Source organism: Miniopterus natalensis, chromosome 4 (genome assembly GCF_054644295.1).
Source record: "Miniopterus natalensis isolate mMinNat1 chromosome 4, mMinNat1.hap1, whole genome shotgun sequence".
Lineage (NCBI taxonomy): Eukaryota > Metazoa > Chordata > Mammalia > Chiroptera > Miniopteridae > Miniopterus > Miniopterus natalensis.
Window position 1 is genome coordinate 14,607,699 of NC_142084.1, and position 21,265 is coordinate 14,628,963.

Genomic DNA, 21,265 nt, shown 5'->3' on the forward strand with positions numbered 1-21,265 from the left:
GATGAGACAATATGTGCCATTTGCGACAACATAGATGGGCCTTGAGAATATCATGCTAAGCGAAATAAGTCAGTCAGAAAAAGCCCAGAACCATATGATATCACTCACTTGTGGGATATAAAACTGAAACTCACAGAGACAGACAATAGTATGGTGGTTACCAGAGGGAAAGGTGGGGGTAGTGAAGGGTGAAGGGGGCCAAATACATGGGGATGGAGATGACTTGACTTTGGGTGGTGGGCACACAGAGCAATATACAGATCATGCATCACAGAAATGTACACTTGAAACCTATATGATCCTATTAACCAATGTTACCCCAACACATCTGATAAAAGTAATTAAATAAAAAAGTGAGGAATCATCCAGCATCTTGCTCTTTCTATAGCTGGACAACTTAGATGTTATTCATCAGCCTGCCGAACTGTTCCTTTTTCAGAAACATAGATACCACCCCAAATTTTTCTGATATCCTTGTTGTTAACTGTGTGGCTTGCTGAATCAAAGCAGCTGAATTTGATACAGGTTCAGTGTTGTTTCCCTCAAGATTAACTCATCTTTCTGGGCTTGAGATACTGAACAAGCAATACCTGACCTCATCCAAACCCTGCGGATGTGTTTTTCACCCAAGAAATTTCTGATTTCAGTAAGAAACCATTCTCCTGAGTAATGACGTTGATGGGAAAGCGAGCGTACACAGACCTGCCCTTGTAACGGAAGCCCGGGGCTACCCTCGATCATGTTCTGCACATGGCTGCAGATAGTATGAGCGGTAGCCAGTTCTTTTCTATTTTCCCACCATTTGTCAACCCAAAGCCTCTTCTTTTTCTTTCCAAGGAGACTGAGTTCTACATTGACGGGGTTGCCTCTGGGGCCCTTCGCAATAACTGTGCGTCCCTTCAGAGTGATGTCGGCATTTTCTGGGATGTTGACAGTGTGATTGCTGAGAATGAATGGTCTTCATTCTCACAGTAGATACGTGAAAGCTTACCTTCATATTTTTAAACTGACTGACTTTCTGTATGGTGCTATTTGGCATAAATAAACATAGAATATTGGGGGGGAGGAACAAACAAAAAAATGGGCATATGATAAAAAAAATTCAAATAAATTACTTCCTTTTTTGCCTGGTCCCAACCAGACAAATGAATCAGAATTTCTGGGTGTAAGGCCCAGGCATCTGCATTCCATAAATAACTACTTTGTTTCTATTGGGCTAGGATTGTGCTAAAGACTGAAGAGATGGTAGTAAATAAGACAAAGCCATTGTGGAGCTTACATGTTAAAGAAAGTGGTGGTGATAAAACAGAAAACTAAACGAATGTTGGAGAGCATTCAGGCAAGTGCTATAAAGGGAAATTTTTGAGTTCTGAGACAGAGAAAAGCTGAGAGGGGGCAACTTTAGGCAGGATGGTCAGGAAAGATCCTTCTGCGGATGTGACATCTGAGCTGAGATATGAGCCACGAGTAGGTGGTCATGCAAAGGTCTAAGGAAAGAGAAGCGTATCAGGCTGAGGGAACAGTGTTTCAGGCAGAGGGAACAACAAATGCAAAAATGCTGTGGCAGGTCCATGCTTGGTGAGTTCAAAGAAGAGAAGGAAAGCCAATGATGCTGGTGCAGCACAATGAGAAAGGGAGGAGAGGTGTGAGATGAGGCTGTGAGAGGCTGGAGCCTGGTCATGAACCTGCAGGACACAATCTTCCTGCAGATAGAGCAACAGGAAGCCACTAGAAGGTTTTAAGGAAGCAAAGGGTGTGATCTGACCTAAGCAATCTGCTATAGAAGGGCAAATATTGAAACAAGAAGGCAGATAAGAAGTCATGGTGGTTTGAAACACAGTAGCAGTAATGGTGAAGATAGAAGAGGTCAGACTGAGAATGTATTTTGGAGACAGGACTAATAAAACTTGCTGGTGAATTGAATGGGGCTAAGTGAAGGAGAGAGAAAGAATGACTTCTCGGGGGGCTGAGGCACCGGGGACTTTTACTAAGTTTTGAAATACTTGAGGAAGGAAAGCTGGGGAATTGGGTAGAAGGAATCAATGGTTCTGCCTGGGACATCTTAAGTTTAAGATAATTATTGGACATCCATGTGGAGATGTTGAGCAGGAAAGTGTGTTATAAGATCTGGCTACAAATGATCTTTCCAGCCTTACCTCCCTCTCCCATGAACTCATTATACATAAACCATCCTTAATTCAAAGTTACTGTTTCCTATTCTCACCTTGCATGTTCCCAACTCTGTTCCTTGCCCATGTAGTGTCCTCTGTCTAGTGTACCTGCAATCTTGGCCTTTTGAGACCCTAATCATGTATACAAACCATCTCAAATAACCCCTCCTCCCCAATAGCTCCACCATCAGCAATTCGTGCCTCCTGAAAACTCCCATTGAAACGTGATGCCTTATGTGTTACATTCATCATGTCGACCCACTCCATGAGTTATTTACGTGTATTTACCTCCCCTGCTGGGCTATAAGTTCCTGGAGGGCAGGACTGGCATCCTATCCTTTTAGCATATCTTCCATGATAACCACAAATGTGCCCAGCCCATAAAAGGCTATTCATTAAATGTCTTGAATAAATGAGTGACTAGAACATGTCCTGAAATGATAGCTTAAGGTTAACCTAGAAATTGATCAAAGGTGAGAGGTTTTCTTAACCCTGGAGGTCCTGATGATTGTTTAGTCTCTGGGTCATTGGTATAAAACTACCTAGTGCAGTCTGGCTGGGCGTGGCTCAGCGATTGAGCGTCGACCTAGGATCCAGGCGATCGGGGTTCGATTCCCAGTCAGGGCACATGCCCAGATTGAGGGCTTGATCCCCAATCGGGGGTGTGCAGGAGGCAGCTGATCAATGCCTCTCATCATTGATGTTTCTCTCTCTCTCTCCCTCTCCTTTCCTCTCTCTGAAATCAATAAAGATATGTTTAATAGATAAATAAATAAAAACTACTGAGTGCAATGCTAACAGCCTTGGCACATGTACTTCAGTGTTTATCTCTAAATAGTAATCTACTTGAGGCCAAGAGCATATTCTTTTTTAAAAAATCTGAATCTTATTTATAAATTCACTAAAGAAGCCTATTGTTAGAAAAGCTGGTAGTGTGCTCTTTCCTAAGAAAATGCTTACATTTGTGATCAACACCACTGAGGCTCCATGCCCAGCTTTGATCAGCTGGACTCTGGTGCACTTTGCTTTGGGTTAATGCATGTGCCTTACACTGGGGCACTGGAAACTGTGTTCAACCCTGATCATTTTACGTCCTTATGCCCATCCTGTCCGTGAGGCTTCATTAAATCAGACTGATGTATCCTAATGTGCTTTGCTCCACCATGTGCCAGGTCATGGATTCTGAAGTGGGGTAGAGACAACGACAGGTCGGATATTGGGCAGTGGGGTCTTTGTACACAAGCCGACAGGCACCTAGAAAGTGAGAGGAAGGCGAGATGGGAATGGAGAGTAGTGAGTGACTTTGGCAGGAGGCCGGGGTGTCGCCTCAGCTCAGAAGGGCTTGAGAGGTACAGGATGACTCCTTGAAGGAGGAAGGGTATGAAGGCTGAGTGAGACTAACAGAGAAACATAGACGGTCCCTGACTTACAATGTTTTGACTTAGGAGTTTTCGACTCTACGACGATGCGAAAGTGATAGGCATCAGTAGAAACCGTACTTCAGATTTTGAATTGTGATCTTTTCCTGGGCCAGGGATGTGCGGTGCGATAGCTGCTCTCTCGTGATTCTGGGCAGCAGCAGCCCGCATGGCTCTGTGAGCCGTGTGGCCACGAGGGTCAACACTGTCACTCCACCGCGAGTTCACTGCGAGGTGATTGCCCAACTGCAGGCGCTGAGCACGCCGAGGGCAGGCCGGGCTAAGCTATGATGCTCGTCGGTGAGGTGTATTAAATGCATTTTTGACTTACGATACTTTCATCTTGCAATGGGTTTATCAGGATGTAACCCCATCGCAAGTTGAGGAGCATTAGTACAAACATAAAGGATAGAGAAGCAATGGAGGCTGTTGTAGGAAGGTGGTAAAAGAACATTATCGCCTATTGGATGTTGGTTACTTGCCAGGCACTGGGTTAAGGGCTTTATACAGATTGTCTGATTTACTTTTCCCATGGCCTTGTAGTATGTACTATTATTTAACCCATTTTGCACATGAGTAACTTGAGGACCAGAGAGGTTAAGTAGTTTACTCAGGATGACAGAGTTTCTAAGTAGAAGAGCTGGGATTCAGACCCAGGTCTGTTGGATGCCAAAGTCTATGTTCATAGCCACCGTTGCGTGCCGCTTTCTGATGTTGATTCAGGGGCATTTCCCACCACCGTGCCTGCTGTCGGGTGAGAAACTCAATGTCTTTCAACACCCCACGGAGCGAGGTGCTGGGTGATGAACTAAGTCTAAGGTGTAGTTCAAAAGCCTGCGATGACTGAGCCGTCTGCCAGGGCCGTGAGCACTCAGCGTGGAGATGCTCTCATCACCGCCGGGGAACACTCACCCCATTGCGTCGGGCCCACCTCAATGTTTTTTTATTGTCTGCTCCTCGCCGTGAGTAATGCCACTTTCCATTTTAAGCCGGGAGCTTCAGGAGATGACAGCGGTGTAAGCCAGGGTTTAGAGCTAAGTGCTGCCTAGGGCATTACTCACCCACTTCAAGACGTGGCCAACATCATACTCTCCCACTCGGGACACTGCTGGAATATCTTATTCCTTGCCAAAGCCTAAAGGAAATCTTGGTTTCCCTGGAATCAGGCTAGGAATGTTGCCAGGTTATCAAAAAAGCTGGCGAGTTAACTGGTTCTCCAAGTGGAAGTACTGTGGTTGTGCTGGTCCCCTCCTGTGTAGGAAGGTTTTCATGGTTCATTCATTCATTTAACATGTGCAGAGGGCCTACTATGTGCCAGGCACTCTGCTCCGTGATGGATAACTGCAGTGATCTTGGTGGCTTTAAGGACTAACAGTCTAGGGGAGGTGAAGCAGACAATTGTAATAAAACGTTATAACCAGTGTAATAAGCGATATACCACGTGGGAAGCTCGGCAAGTTTGGGGAACCAACAGCTGAAGGATTCATGCCAAAGTGGGTATGAAGGACAAGTAGGAACTGGCTAGGTTTCTTAATTATAAACAGTCCAAATTCACTTTGACCGATCTCAGCAGAAAGAGAATTTAGAGAACCTGGGGTTGCCCACAGACTCACTGGGAAGGCACGGCAGCCCAGCAGCACACTGCAGGAATGACTCAGCCAGACTGTGTGTGTGTGTTGTGGGGGTGGGCATCCCTCAAATATGGGAGGGGGCTTCAGATGCCGAGCAGTCAAAAGCATGACAAATGTCCAGGTAGGGAAGGTGGGGAGGAGAAGGCAGTCTCAGAATGACCTAAGATATTCTGAGTCAGAGAAACCAAAAGGAACAGCTTAAAGAGAGCCCTGACTTACTGAGGCAAGCAGCACTGGGGCCGGCAGCCAGCTCTCAGGGGGCTCCTTGCTGAGCGAGGTTTGCTGCTCAACCAAAGACTTCGAGGCCTCTGTGGGGAAACCAGCTGTGTGACAGGTAAGGAGGAACTACGTTTTAAGTCTTTCCTTTCCTGTTAGCGTTCCTGAGCCCTTTCTGGAAGGCCATTGCTCTCAGTATATGCCTTGAGATTACAGGGCCCGGCTAAATCAGAAGAGATGTTCTCCGCATAAGAGCCGGAAAAGACGTTTGGGATAAGTCAGTGGGGTGATGGGAACAGCCAGCCTTGGTGCTGTGCTCACCTGCGCTCGCCTGCACGATTTCATTTAATCCCCATCATAAGCCGGTTACTTTACAGACGAACAGATAGAGGCGCAAAGACTAGAAATGACTTGGCCAAGACCCCACGGTTAGCAAATTGTAGATGCGAGTGGGGGGGAATGTAGACCTACTTTGTGGTAACTAAGAGTCTGATGGCAGAAGACAAGAAGAAGTGAGGATCAGATGAAGAAAAATGGTCACTAGAGGAGAAAACTTATTTTTCTATGCTGAGAACATAACGAGGGATTGGAAGCCCAGTCCCTTAGCTAGCACCGCTCTCATGGGTACCATTTTGAATCTTGAGGTCAGCTACTGCTCCCTACTGAGAAATTTTCAAATTTTTATCCAAGGAGAAAAAGCTCTGTTTTCCTAGAGGGAGCCGTAAGTGAGAAACTTTTAGCATCAGCATTAACTCAGGCTATTGACCCCTAGACTGTAGCAAGAGGTAATATAGTATTTTTAATGGATTTTTAAAAGAAAAACGTCTCTAACTATACAAATAATACATGAGACTTATAAAAAATCAGGGAAATATGGAAAAATTAAAAGAAGAAAATAAAAATCATTGTAACCTTGCCACCCACTGATGGCCATTGTCACATTTTGAGGCGCATGTGTGTAATCTGCAGTCTTTTCCCAGTGCACACGGATAGGTGTTATCTTTTTAAAACCACAGCTTTTAATATCTTAAATAGTTGTCGTTGGCTTAATTTCCTCCTTTTCTCAAGGGAGAATTTTATCACAGCTTTCAATTTTACAGATCTACTAAAAGAATATCAGTAGAGTAGAGCATGAGAGGGAATGCAAGTTAGTTTGTTCAAATGAGTAGGCAGACGACATGGCTCCCCCTGGGGTGCACTGGAAGAGTGCATGTGCCTGGCTCTTTCAGGAGGATTTGTTTTTTCATTATTTATTAATGTTTCTAGCTGATAAACATTCCTTGAAAAATGTTTAACATAATGATTAATCTAATTGAGCAACCATTAGGAGAGATTTATTCCACAATCTACCATATAGATGACATTCAACAATGTTACGCAGACAAAAAGTAGAAGAGCAGTTTCTAGGACTGAGCACCAAGTGGAGTCTTGGTTCTGATCCCACTTCTCCTTCTCTGACCTAGGGGACCCCATCTCTTTCCACATCCCGGTCAAAAGGCAGCTTAAAACCCCATGGTTACCGCCCTCCCCCCCCCCCCCCCCCAAGCGATCTTTCTCCAGAAGGAATGCGGTCTGGCCTTTACAGTCCCTCTGACCATCTCTTCTCGGAGCCCATGTGGCTCAAGCCAGCACAAAGCTTGGTCTATTTGGTCACTGCTGTTGTCAACTCTTGGCACATCCAGTGCCTCTTGTCCCCTGTCGTTTTCCCAACTCATCAAAACAAAGTCCTACCAGTTCAGGAGCCCTGTGTATTTTCTCTTTGCTGCCCAGACATCTGTTTTGTGTTGGGAGTCAGGGGCCGGTCAAGTGCTTGCACAATGCAGCTGGATTTGCTGATGTAAACAGAGTTGCAAGCATGTGAGTTTTCTGACCCTGAAAAGGCCCCAAAGAACTATACTCAGGCCTCCAGCAGGACTTCACCCTCAGTCTAAGGGAACAAGGAAAGTGAACTTGAATTTAGTTTATAAGTTGCAGCCAAGAGGAAAGCAAAGCACCTGGTCCCTCTTTTCCTTCCATGCCTCCATGTAACCCTTTTCTTACTGGGCCGTTCCTCGTCCTGAACTGAGGTGATGTCACCACCAAGTGCATTCATGTGGTGACCTAGGAAGCCAAGGGGTAACAGTAGATGCTCTACCTGACACCCCTAGTTCAGAGCTCCTTTCTATTCTTGCTTTTTTGCTTTGTTTTCTCATGCTTCTTTAGATTTTATCTTTACTTACAAAAGCAAACAGTTAAACAATACATGGTGTCTATTTTAAAAGTTAATAATCTCTTCCTGGCCGGTGTGGCTCAGTTGGTTGGGAGTCGTCCATGCACCAAAAGGTTCCCGGTTAGATTCCCGGTCAGGGCTCATGACTGGGTTGAATGCTCGATCCCCTGCAGGAGGCAGCCGATTGATGTTGCGCTCTCACATCGATGTTTCTCTCTTTCTCTTCCTCTCCCTTCCTCTCTCTCTCTAAAAAAAAGTTAATTTCAATTCTACTTTTTAGTTCCAATATTCCATTTGCAAAGAAAAGAGTAAATGATCCTTCAGACCTCCTCACTTTTTTCAACTGTGAAACTGAGAATAATAATATTTATGCTGAAGTGCTGCTACATGAAATCACGAGATGACATTTAAGAAGTACTTAATAAGACATATAGGTAAATTAGCCTTATTAATTATATACTTTTTATTTTAAAAATTTTATAATATGGTTTATTTTGATCCTATTCAATTTTACAATTACCTTCCCTGGCCAGTGATACTGGTTTCGTATTTTCAGTAGTGATATTCAGTTTTCATTTGATAGGAATTATGGACTGAACACTGATTCAGCTTTAAAAATACTACTTAAATAATAATAAAAAAGACACTGTAGCTATACATCTAGATTATTCAGGAAAAACATTCTGTATATGTAGAAAATAAACCCCCTCAGAGAAAGGAAATGACAGAGGAAACAAGAAACCCCAACCAACTCCCAAGTCAAGAAACTAACCAACCAGAGAGCAGAAATCTCAGAGCAAACATGAACATCTATGGCATAGCTTTGGCGGGAGCAGCATGCAAGATGATTTCAACGGCTTTTTACCACCACCGACCAAAATAGCCAAATGTCCAGCTAGTCCTCACTGCCCTGTCTCCTTTTCGCAGGCCTCACAATTTCCTTCTCTTATCCTGCCACCCCTCCCTCTGCGCCGGAAAGCCTTGTGGCACCCAACATTCTCCACTGAAAGATTTCTATACTCCAAAGTTATTGTTCCCATCCCCCAAATCAAAACTCTTTTCAAAGTAGGTATGTTTCCAAAGTATTAGCCAGAAATCTTAGTTCTTCAACTTAATAAATGTCAACAAATATTCACTGAGCACCTACTAAGTGTAAGACAAGAGTGTGTGTCAACAGAGAAAGGGAGTGTGTAAGATCCAGTCCCCTTCACTAGGGAGGCCAACCAGAGGGTGCAAATAACTGTAATTACAGGAGGAAACAACACATTCTGGCTTGGTAGGGTCAGGGCAGGTTTGGGATGGAGGCAACACTGGCTGTCTGAGAAGCATTTGTCCTTTAAATAAATTATATTAACCCTGTGGCCCCCCAACTGGTGCGTCATATTTTGAGTCCCTTGCCTGTTCTGGGCTAACAACTAGAAGATTTCTTCCCTGATGTTTCTTCCCTGAAACATGCCACCCACATTCCCCAACAGGGAATGTCCCCCCAACAGGGGGAAATAGGACTTGGCACTGTTTCAGATTCTCTTATTTGGCGGTTGACTTTTTTAAACTTAAGAATAGAGAATGAAAGCAGGGGTTTGCTTTTTTTGTTTGCCTCTATAGCCCCAGTGCCTGAGAAATCATAGTATTTAATAACAATTTGCTGAATGAATTAATGAATAATAATAATAGACTGATTCAAACTCATCTCTTCCCAAGCCTCTTCATCTCTCTGCCTGTCAGTTTTGCGGGGAGGGGTAAATGGCTTTAGAAAATATATTGGCTTAAATTCAGATGGATTTAATCAATGAAAAATACTCATACTTGGTCCTGGCCCATGTGGCTCATGTGATCGGGTGTCAGCCGTGCACTGAAAGGTCACTGGTTCAATTCCCTGTTAGAGCACTTGCCTGGGGTGTGGGCTCGATCCCCTGGTGGGGGGAGTGCAGGAGGCAGCGGGTAGATGCTTCTCTCACATAGATGTTACTTTCTCTCTTTCCCTCTCCCTTCCTCTCTCTCAAAAATTCAATTAAAAAATCTTTTAAAAAAATACTCATACTTGGGTTCAGTATGGCAATTGGCAAATTAGTATAGTTTCTCAGGCTTTGGTTCCTGAAAGTACTTCTAAGTGTAGAGTGTTTCCTCTCAGCAAAACAAGAAAGCTGCACAGCATGGCACGGATCGGCACTCCCCCCGCCCCCACCCACCCTCCTTCCTTTCAGCAAATATTCATTAAGCACATATTATGTACCAGGCCTGTGGAGGACACGGGAGAAAAAAAATGGGCAAGGGCTGTGCCCTAATGGAACAAAGTCAAGGGGGAGAAACAGCCCAGTAACAGCTCCAGTGAGAAACAGAGGGGTAGGGGCACCCTGCTGGGGCACTGGGCCTGGACCTGGGCCGGTGGGCAAGGAAGTTCTGTCTGAGTAAATCTGAGGTGATGTCTGAGGAGAAGTAGGAATATCCTGGGGGCTGACAGAGGGTAGGTGGCAATGGTGGCTAAGAGAGGTCCAGGCCAAAGGAAAAGCAAGCTCAAATGCCTGGAGGTGAGAGCGAGCCCGGCACATCTGAAAAAGGGAAATTCAGTCCTGTTAGAGGCCACTGATGGACTCAGTGCCAGGGAACCCTGGGCCTTCTTGCTCAATACTCAGACCAGAAGAGCTTGGAGGCAGGGTGGGCCACTGGCTGCGTCTCAGGAATGGCTGGAATATAAGCTCCGTGGCAGAAAGACTGCGGGCTTTGTTCACCATCTGAGAATGGGGACAGGAACATAGATTCTTAATGACCACTTGTTGAGTGAATGAGTGAAGAGCCCTGAAGATGACCTCAGCCATCTCCTCTGGTGGCACCAAGCCCCACGAATCATAAAACCAGGAGGCACACTGAGAGCCTGCTGTTACCCTCCCTCCCCTCCAGAGTGTCTGACCTGCCCTCGGACCTTCCCGAGATGACACCGTCTTGCAGGTTCTATAAAGAATAGTAGCATGACTCGGAATTCCAGTTCTTAAGGCCAGACACATGCAGCTGAGGGACAGCTGACTTGTCCAGTCATCTGGTGAGTCAGGACCAGATGGAGAAGAGCAGGGACAAGTCCTTACTGCCTGGCCCAGCAGGTCAAGCAGAGAGGAACTCTGGCTCCATAGCACTACTTGTCATCTATTAAGATGCATGGGGCCTTGCTTCCAAATCGTCCCACATTCCCAAAGAAGCACTCTCTGGCCTGGAAATTATATTCCTGGCATATTTGGTGGTGAGATTTTTAAATCTAAGCTCAGCTTTTCTCCTGGTACTGTGCACTGGCTGAATACTGCTGTCTCTCTCAGAGAAGGCCACTGGGCCAGTATAGCTGAGATATCCTGGCTGGAGGCTGCGAAGAATGGACAGCACATTGGCCTACACCCACATCTACCATCCTACCTAAGGCCCTGCTACCTCCTACTTGGACCACTGCATCTAACTACCCTGCTTCTGCCTCTTCTCCAATATTTCTATACTTAGCAGCCAGAGTGACATTTTCAAAATTCAAATCTGACCATGTCTCACCCCAGCCTGCGTTGTTCAGTAGTTTTCCACAGTCCCATAGATAAAGGCCTACAGGGCTCTGTGTGATATGACCATGCCAGCGTTTCCAACCACAGCTCTCTCTTCTAATCCCTGGAGGATCATTTTCAGTTGCCCAAATGAAACATGTTCTTTCTAGGCTCAGACCTTTGCACGTGATAACTTCTCCCTCTTCACTAGGCATATAAATGCTCCTTCCTCCAGGAAGTCTTCCCATCTCCCAGGCTCTGTAGGTCACTTCCTATTATCTGGCTCCCATGGTGCCCTGGGCTTTGCCACTGTAACATTCAGTTCACTGAGAATCCCTTTTGTGGTGGGTCTTCCCCACTAGACTGTGAACTTCAAGAGGGCCACATTCAGTCTATCCTGTTCTCCACTATATCCCTCATGTCTGGCACACAGTAGGTGCTCATTAAATATGTGTCAAGTGAATGAATGAGTACTCAGATCTTTGAACAACTGGGAACAACTTTATCAATAAAATAGGAGGCAGAGAGAAACAGAAACATAACAGAACCTCCTTAAAACTCTGAGCCATGTCACCTTCCTCACCCTGGAGGCCTGATTTCATCTTATCATGGGCTAGTATATTGTGATTAGGCACCAGTTAATTCTTCAGAACTGGTTTCTAGCTCAGTTTAGAGAAATTTGGGGCTTTCCATCAGGCACCACCATAAACAGCAAACCAGACCCTTAGAGTAATCCGAATTAAGTCAAGACGTGTTGGTGTGCCTGCCGGAGGCCGGTGCCTCTCACTGCAGACAGGAAGCCCTCCTGCCCCTGCCTCACTCAGCAGAACAGGGTGAGGGGCACCTGGGGCCTTCACGCATTTCACCTCACCTGTTTTATTTTCCTCCCTCCAGCAGGGACAAACAATAATTCAGTAAAGGAAGTATGAGTTATGGAAAGAAAGAGAAAAAAAATAAACATATCAAAATGGGCAGTGTCCCCTGGGCCGCTGCTTTTAAAGAAAACAAGGAGAGTAGATTCGGAGATATTTCAGTGGCTTTGTAAAAAGGGCAAAAATAATCAACTGGCCCTTCCCTTCCAGGCTGAATTCCTTTCCTCTGTCTTGATGTAGAAAAAAAGTTACCCCAGACCAGGGGCTCTCACCCTCTGGGGTGCATCAGAACCCCCCAGGAGGCTTGTTGAGGTTGCAGGTACCAGCCCCAACCCAGACACCAGTACACAACCTAGATGCTCAATGAAAGGGGATTAATTAACACAGTTTTGCATGTCCACATAGTATAATCCTACACAGCCCTTGCAGATGGAGGTGTAGGTTTATGTTTATTATTGAGGGGAAAAATCCTAATGTATTGAGTGAAGTCAGGTTATAAATGGTCAGATTTTCAAACCATATACATATCATAAGATGAGCAATCTGCTCAGGTGATGGCCTAGGTAGTGGGGGGACAATCTCAGAACAGGATTCTGAGCATGTCCAGATAAATGCTGCTGGGAGGGTGACTGAAGAGGGAGGCACCTAAGAGCAGATACAATTGCTTTGCAACATTTGCCCAGAGGAAAGAGGCCCTTGCACAGGAGGAAGGACAAGTCTGGTCTATTTCTGTAACAGCATTTCAAGTGGTTAGTGGACTTATTTCCTGTGGTTCCCAGGAATCCTGCAGCAGGCTCTCAGGAGGATGTTGGCGATAGGGAACAGGGACGTCGTGAGTGAGAATCAATAATTATCTCTATATTTGCTTCACTTTTTTCTATAAAAATAATCTAGGGGGAAAACACTTGTTTTAGAAGAGCAAAGTTCATTATGACAGAGAGCAGAATGGGACACGAAAGTAAGTCTCTCGGGGTGTGGCAACGTGCTTAGGTCATGATTTTCCCTCCCTCATTCATTCAGCAGACATTTGAGCAACTCCTCTGAGCCAGGCATTGAGTAGGGACCGGGGAGAAGAGGGCAATTAACTCAGCCCCCCAGGAGCTTACAGCCCAGTGAGGGAGACAGGCATGAAACAAGCAAACCCATGGACGGATATTTCAGTGCAAATGATGGGATGTGTTGGGAAGGGAGAGAACAGGAGGGAACAAAACAGAATAATGAAGGAAGAGTGGGGACAGGACTTCGATCAGGAGGTCAAGGTAGAGCCCTGAGGAGGCGCTGCCCCAGGGCCATCTGAGAGGTGGGCAGGAGCCAGCCAGGGGAGCGTGGTGGGAAAAGCACTGCTGGACAGCGAACAGTCTATCTGAAGGCGGCCATGTGGAGACCACACTGGGCCACGGATCCGAGAGGAGGCGGCGTGGCTGGGACGCAGTGGGCAAAGGGAGGGAGTGGCAGGAGGCAGCGACGCACCACACCGGGGTCCTGTAGGCCACGGTAAGCGTTTATACAAATGGAAAGCCACCGGAGGTTTTAAAAAAGGGAGTGACCAATCTCGTGTAGGTTTTTAAAAAGAATCCCTCCGGCTTTGTGTATAGAAATGATCCGAGGGGCCCAAGAACAAAAGAGGGGCTATTTTGGAAGCTCAGGCAGGAGCTGAGGGTGGGCTGCACTGGCACCGACAGTGGACAGTGAGTATGTAACCTTGATAACCCGCGACTAGGGTCGAGGGGCTCAGTTTTGAGAGCTTAGAGAAACTTAGACTAGTTAAAAGGGCCGGGACTAGGGTGAGACGAGGGAGGCCCTTGCTTCAGGTGCAAAATTTACTCAGAAATCAAGATAAATAATATTTCACTGCAAAATTTTTTTAAAATATTTTTTATGCAAAAAAAAAATCCATGACGAACAAAATAGCAAAAAAATATTTTTCTTATTTAAAGACAGGGTCAGTAACAGTGCTGGGCCAAGCCATATAAGGAGCCTAAGGGCAAAAGGGGGAAAAAAATCAATAATACTGATTGTATCTTTATCCAAAATGTTGATATTCTGGTCCTTTCCTTACTCTTGTCCTGGCTAGTGACCCTCCCCACCTATAAAACAAAGAAGCGGCCATGTAGCCCTCTGCTAGGAAACATATTATGGAAAAAAGGCTGACGACATAGATCATCACAAGCCCCCCTGCTGGGTTAGATGCTATCTTTTCTGCTTGTTCTGGAGAGTCTGAAACAGAAGGTGCATGATAGTTGCTCAATAATATTTCTGGTAAAATTGTTAATGGCTAGCATTTATCAGGCTCTTAATATGTCAGGTACTTTGCCAAGAACTGTTAACTACAATGATCTCATTTGATCCTCACAGCAATCCTGTGAGGTAGGTACACTATGACCCCTGTTTTACTATGCCTGGCACATACTCGATTAGCATTTAGTAAATATAGAAGGAAAGAAAGGATGGATCAAGAGAAGGGTACATGAGAGACAAAACTGGCAGGCCTCACACTATTCCTTCTGCACTATATGGGTAACCAGTGATTCCAACCCCCTTCCCTGGTAAACACTATTCTTAGACAAACACTATTCGCTGAACTTAAAAGGATCTGCAGAGAATGGAAACTAACCTTAAATAGCACCTTTCCCATAGGGATTATTTTTGGTAAGTTAGTTTTTTAAAAAAAAAAACCACCCAACAGCTTTTTTGAAAACAGACTTCTTGAATTCATTCATTCCCAAATATTTATTGAGCAATTGCTATGTGTCAGGCTCAGATCTAGGTGCTGACATGTAATGTGAGCAAGACAAACCTCACCTGGGTCCTCATGAGGCTTACAGTCCTGTCTCTGTGTGTGTGGGTGTGTGGTGTATTGGAATGAGACAGACAGTAACAAGTAAACAAAGACATAAATGAAATCATCAATTATCATCAATGTTACACAAGAAACAATTTGGGTCTGAGATAGAGGACAGGGAAGTGATGAGAACTACCCTAAATATGGTGGGTCCAACATAATTAGACTCAGGGAAGCCCATAATAGTCACGCTGCTGAAAATGCTATGCTAAACGTTTTTGAAAATCAGATCAATTAAACTCCCTACAGAATGTGAAATTCTACAACTCCTATGGATGGCAATTTTGAAAAGCAACACCTATTAGTTTATTTTTATATGAACAGACCTATAGAAAAGTCATTTACATCAAGAATTCAAAAATACAACATCATGAAAACATTGGGAAATGTTCTGCCTTCTGTCTGCCCCACCCTGTGGACCCATCTAAATGTCTAGATTTATCTAATTCCAGAGCAGCCCCTTGAACCAGACACCACCAAGGAGGAGCCAAGGAATGTAGGATCTTTAAAAGTTGAGAGGAATTATGTGCAAAAGGATGGCAGCCCAGAGAAGTTAGGAGAAGTCACTCTGACATTTCTCCTTACTTTTATTGCCTAATCTGCTTTCCAAGGCCAATAACGTAGAAATTCTCCATTTTTCAAACCACCCCACCCAATATAGTGGTGCTTTGATCTGTAAAACATGAGAGAGGAGTAGTGGACGGTGGGGGATACAAATGGCTTTGAAAGGTCAGTTAGAAAAAAGAAATAAACAAGAAGGAAAATCATGAGGAGTTGAAACCATGCCTTGAGCTACCTGCCAAAACTAAAGGGAACTCCCGTGAGAGGCGACGTTTGACAGATGAGTGTACTGTCCTGGTTATCGGTACCTACCTACCCTTGTGATTTGTCTGATAAATGTCAACTCGTCTGCAATGTGTGCCTTCCTGGAGATGCCAGATACCCAAGGAAGATTTATTTCTTAGTTTAGCTTCTTGGATACAAGATTTCAACTCACTTCCAACCCCTTCCATCCCTTATCAAACACCAGTCATGCTCTCTTGCTCCATCTCCTTCCCATAAAACACACCTGCTTCCTGCCAAGAGCTGGGCCGTGTGCGGACCTGCGTGCAGAATGCCAGTGATGTGGTCACGGGAGCACGCGAGCCATGAGAGGTGCCGAAACAGGGCAAGCACTGCGAACGGGAGAATGGCCCCTTTTGGACTTTTCATGTGAGATCAGAGAGAGTTGGCAAGTAAAACGAAGCTCTAAAATTAGCCAAAGTCCTTAAAAAGAAAAAATGTGAGAGGAAACAAGGTTTATACTATCCTAATGTAGACTCTGCAAAAACTAGTCACTGGAAGGCTGGCTCTGGGGCAGCTGACTCTTCCTGCCCTTTGGCTGTGACTCTCACTGGGTCCCCCTGCGGATCCTGGGCCCTGCTCCCCGCCGGATCCCTGCCTGCTGCCTAATGCCTCTGCAGGAATGTGGCTCCTGGGGCATAGCCGGGGCCTCTGGGGCCCACTTTCAAGAACCAGAATAGACTCTGACATGTGAAATGAGCTCCGCAGAGTTTACATTCCTCCTTCGTATCCCAGCACCTTCGGGACTGCTAACCATTCTTCCAGAGACGCCTGGCTATCATCTGTCTGGCAGAAATGTGAGTTTCGTTCTTTTTATTTTTTAATGTTTTGAGTGAGCCTGGGGCCCTTGGAAATGAGGCTGCCCTACAGAGGGTGACACAATAAATTGATGTCTGGGGACTGAGGATTTTACTCTTGGCTAGACCACAGATTTGCTCAGTCTCTGTGGGACAGTTCTCTCGGCTGGAGCAAAAGGGAAAGAGTGCATCTATCCAGATAATAAAAGGATTAGCAAATACAAAATGATTATAAACAAAGAACTTAACGTGGTGTCGACGCAACAGGCACCGGAGATGCCTGTTTACTCACATAAAATACTTCGTAAAAGCCCAATTGCTATCAAAATGTAAATAATCGACACACAAAAATATCAACAACAGCACCTTCTGTTTCCCAGACACTCACTGAACACAAGGGCCTTCCCAGGCCTGACTCGCCTCTCCTCGTGGCACCGTGACCAGATCGGAACTCTGAACAGCTTCATTTTACAGCTGAGGCAGCTGAGGATCAGAAACATCCAATGACTTGCCTGGTCCCACACATAGTTAATGAAACAGCAGAAGCCAAAACCCAGGCCTATGACTCTCGGGTTATGAGAACTTGCCTTTTTCATGGTGCTTCCAACCTAGGACCATGCACTCCCTGGCCTGAACCCAGCCCTTTTATAAGCGATGGCAAGTCACTCTACTGTGACAAAGGTCAAGATGGACTCGCGTGATGCTGGGTCATTTGGGGGAAGCAGCAGAGGGACAATCAGGGGGTCACTGTACTGCTGTGAAACAGGACAGTTGAGTGTCAAGGTAGGAACGTGCAAAGGCTCCTTTCAATGACAAGTATCTCCTTTAGGACACTGTCAACTTGAATCATGAGGCCGGTGGGGCAAAAACAGCAGAGAAGCTAAGGGTTACTCAGTCCAATGGGCTTTTTCTTCTTTCCCACATTTCTTGGCAATTAAAATCATGGACTCTGGAGGCAGAAAACCCTCCCTTCACATCTCGGCTCTAGCATTCATTCAGCTGTGTGACCTTAGAGAAATTATTTAAGTTCTCCACGCGTCTCGTCCTGAGCTGCAGAATGTGAGGTGAAAAAGCAAATGCCCTGAGTTCAGTTCAGGGCAACTTCTCTGTTCTGTTCGTTAAACTTTGGGACATTGAACCAGCTAGGGCAGGGGACCAAATAGAAATTTTTACTCTAGTCATTTACCTCCTGGCCTAAAAAACAGAAAGAAAGGAAAAAAAAAAAAAAAGCAGCAATACCTACCTAACAGAATTTCTTTGAGGATTAACTAAAATAATGTATGAGACACTTAGGACTATACCCGGTACATAGTAAATGTTCAAGAAAAGGTTATTATTTCATTATTTATGGGCATATTTTATTATTTATGGTATGTCCAAAGCAGGCTATTGGCTCTTGGCATTTCCAAAGAGATAACAAAAATATACTTCAAAACACTGAATTTGGAGAAGCCAAATTTTCTGGGTCAAGAGATAAGGGGGAAAAAAAAGACCAGCAAACTGACCATCTTTCTATGAGCTGGAAGGGCTGCAGACTCCGAGAAAGAAATGTACTTGCTGGGCTGGTTCTAGAGATTGTAACTTGTACAACAGATTCAAAAGATTTTTGGAGCCACATCAGTAAGAGAAGGTTGGGCCTGGCCGGGGTGGCTCAGTGGTTGAGCGTCGACCTATGAACCAGAAGGTCACAGTTCTATTCCCAGCCAGGGCACAAGCTTGGGCTCGATCCCCAGTAGAGAGCCTGCAGGAGGCAGCCGATCAATGACTCTCTTATCATTGATGTTTCTCTCTCTCCCTCCCTCTCCCTTCCTCTCTTTGAAATCAATTAAAAACATTTTTTTTAAAAAAGGAAGGTTGGAGGAAGGGGTGAGCACTGCTAGGGCCTCTGCAGAATCACTTTGCATTTGGCTCGAAGCCCCCGGGCTTTAAAGCATCAGTCTGCAGGAAGGATATTTCCGTTTAAGATGTGTGCAGGTCTCCAGGATGACTGAGAGCCTGCAGGAGGCTCTGGACTGGGGTGTAGCATTAAAGTTCAGACAGAACAGAGCAGAGCACTGCACCAGGGAGTGCACCATTTTTTCTCCGAGTGGAGGCTGTTTTTTCTTAAGCACTTAAAAGAATTTCTGACCTCCAATTGAATAATGCTCGATGGGGGGAAAGCCAGACTGCACAGAATTACAGATCCAGGGGATGAAGTAAAGGATATTGGAGGAGATCCTTGCGGGGGGAGGGTGTCTGCTCAGATTTTCTAGTCTTTATTAAGGAGTGTGAGAGCTAAGACTGGGATTGAGCTGCTGGGTGATAGAGCTGGATTATAACCACTACCACTTCCTGCTGGCTACACTTGGTCCAGGCTTTTGTGCCCCTCTTTTCTGAAGCACGGCTTGATGAGTCTCATATGGCCAGAGTGTCAACTACTTAAAGGCAGATACTCTAATTTCTGCTACAGATCCAGAATCCCTTATCTGAAAAGGCTTGAGGCTTGATATATTTTAGAATCAGAATTTTGGGGGTTTTAGAAAGGCAGTATGGTACATATATTGTATATAATGGAACAACTCCAGTGTGGTCTGGGACAGTACCCTATAATCAAACACGTTACTAATTCTGCACTGGATTATATAAATATTAACACAGAGTGGAATGAATCAAGATTTTAGCCGCAGGACAGTTTGGGTTGGGTTTGGCCACAGTTTGAGTTACAAAAGAACTTCTAGTGTTCAGAGCCTTTTTCATTTTATAATTGTGGATTAGGGATTTCAGGACTTCCTTTTCTTTCTTTTCTTTTTTAAATTCCAGGATATCTCAGGATTCTACCCATGGCAGGTATTGAGTAGAAGTTATTGGCATTCTAGGGTATAACATGTTGATCTCCCTCAAATAATATTTAATTCTAGAAGCCAGGGGACAGTTTATTCCCACTTGTTTGGGAATTCTTTAGAATTAGAATGACCCAAAATTAAAGAGCAGGCGAGAAAGACTATTGAACCCCTAGTTCCTCCTGGATAGTAACACGCAAAAACCAATGAAATATACTTAGAACTGGTCACTAGTATGTCATAGTCAGCACCCAACCAAATGAGAAGAGAACATCATTACACATGAGTGAAAATGAAAATTTCTAACCTATATATAGAAAATGATATTTTTTAAATTTTGCCAAAATAGTGCTCAATGTTTAAAATCAAGTCTGTTCAATCAAAAATCAATAGTACAGACTGACAAAACCTAAGCAATATGGTACATGGAGGATGATAACCACACTAACATCTATTGAATGCTTACAAGTTTTCAAGGGCTGGGCTCAGCACTTTTTATGTATTATCACTTACCACTTAAAGCAACTCTGTGCAGTAGCTGCTGTTATGAATCCCTGTTCTGCAGATGAGGAAACTGAGACTCTGTAAGACTGAGTAATTTGCTAGCAAGTGTCTGGCCAGGACTCGAGCCCAAGTTTAGTAGTATGTAGGTAAACCAGCTATCAGAGAAAAGAAAGAAGGGAGGAAGGGGAAGGAGGAAAGGAAAAGAAAGGATAGAAATAGAGAGAAAAAAATCCCTGCTATATAGTATTTGCCAATTTCTATGGTGTAAATAATCTCACCAGGGCTGATCTCAAGCTACAATGGTTTAACAACCGGCTTGCAAAATTCCTGAATACTTAATAATTGGCTTTTACAAGCTTGTAGGAGCCATCTCCTGCATGCCACTGTCAAGGCCATCCCATGGCCACACCCAGAGTTTACTGCCAACTTTAGAAGGTGAGATTTCAGCTTGTGGAACAGACTGGCTGGGGTGTAGCATGCTGAGATGCTATTCCAGGCCCTTCAGCATGGCTACATCCCTACCTCAGGCCTCAGACCTGATACAGATCACAGAGGGTGGAGTAGAGGAAAAAGAGAAAGAAGAACACACTGTCTCCCTTTCTGTAAATTTTCCCTCACCAGAAGGTATAAAGTGGGTCCCTGCCAACCTGACATTCCCTGGCAGAAATAACAAAACCAGACCAAATACAGACTTTCTCTTGGTCAGATAAGAAGGCTAGACTTGACACCAAAGGGTCTGATACCTTCCTTTAGAGTCTTCATTTCCATAATACTTCCTTTGAAGAAGTAGGGAAGTATCTTCTACAAGATGGAATCCAGGTTGGGGCCTGCTTTTAACCAAGGGTAGGATATTCTAGCCTAATTTTAACCCAACTAAAACACATTTAGGCTTTTGGCTTGGTTTCTCTGTTAATACCTGAGGATTAAGTCTCCTGATAACAAATTTCCACTAGAGGATCCTAAGAAGGAACTGGCCTGGTATTCAATCAACGAGCACCCACAGGACACTGATTATGTGCAGGCATTTGCTAAGTGCTGGGTCTAGAAAAAAAAGGCGTAGCCCAGGGCCTTAGAGATGAATGAAGGAGGCAGTCAAGTAAACATAGTTAAATTATATTCATTCACTCATTCAACAAATATTCATCAAGTACATATTAGGTGCCAGGCACTTTGCCAGATGCTGGAATACCATGGTTAGCAAGACATTGATTTATACTATCACAGAGCTGACAGCCCTGTCATGAAGAGAGACATTAATTAAATAATCAAAAGAATGAATGTGCAATTAAAAACTGAAATAAGAGCTCTGAGGAAATGTAAAAGGGTCCTATGAGAACTGGAGGAACCTGACCCAGTTAAGGAAAGTCAGGAATGGCTTCCTCGAGGATTCGGCAATTGAACTAAGACTTGAAGAAAAAGCAGGAGTTAACA

General features: G+C 44.7%; 1 non-coding gene and 1 pseudogene across 1 annotated transcript; one reads left to right on the forward strand and one right to left on the reverse strand.

Moving 5' to 3' along the window:
- Positions 1–404: 404 nt before the first annotated feature.
- LOC148093188 (large ribosomal subunit protein uL6 pseudogene) lies at positions 405–4,506 on the reverse strand (annotated as a pseudogene).
- Positions 4,507–17,589: 13,083 nt separating this feature from the next.
- LOC148093189 (small nucleolar RNA SNORA36 family) lies at positions 17,590–17,713 on the forward strand. The gene has a single exon (XR_015714453.1). It is a non-coding gene; the product is annotated as a small nucleolar RNA SNORA36 family (small nucleolar RNA).
- The last annotated feature ends 3,552 nt before the right edge of the window (positions 17,714–21,265 follow it).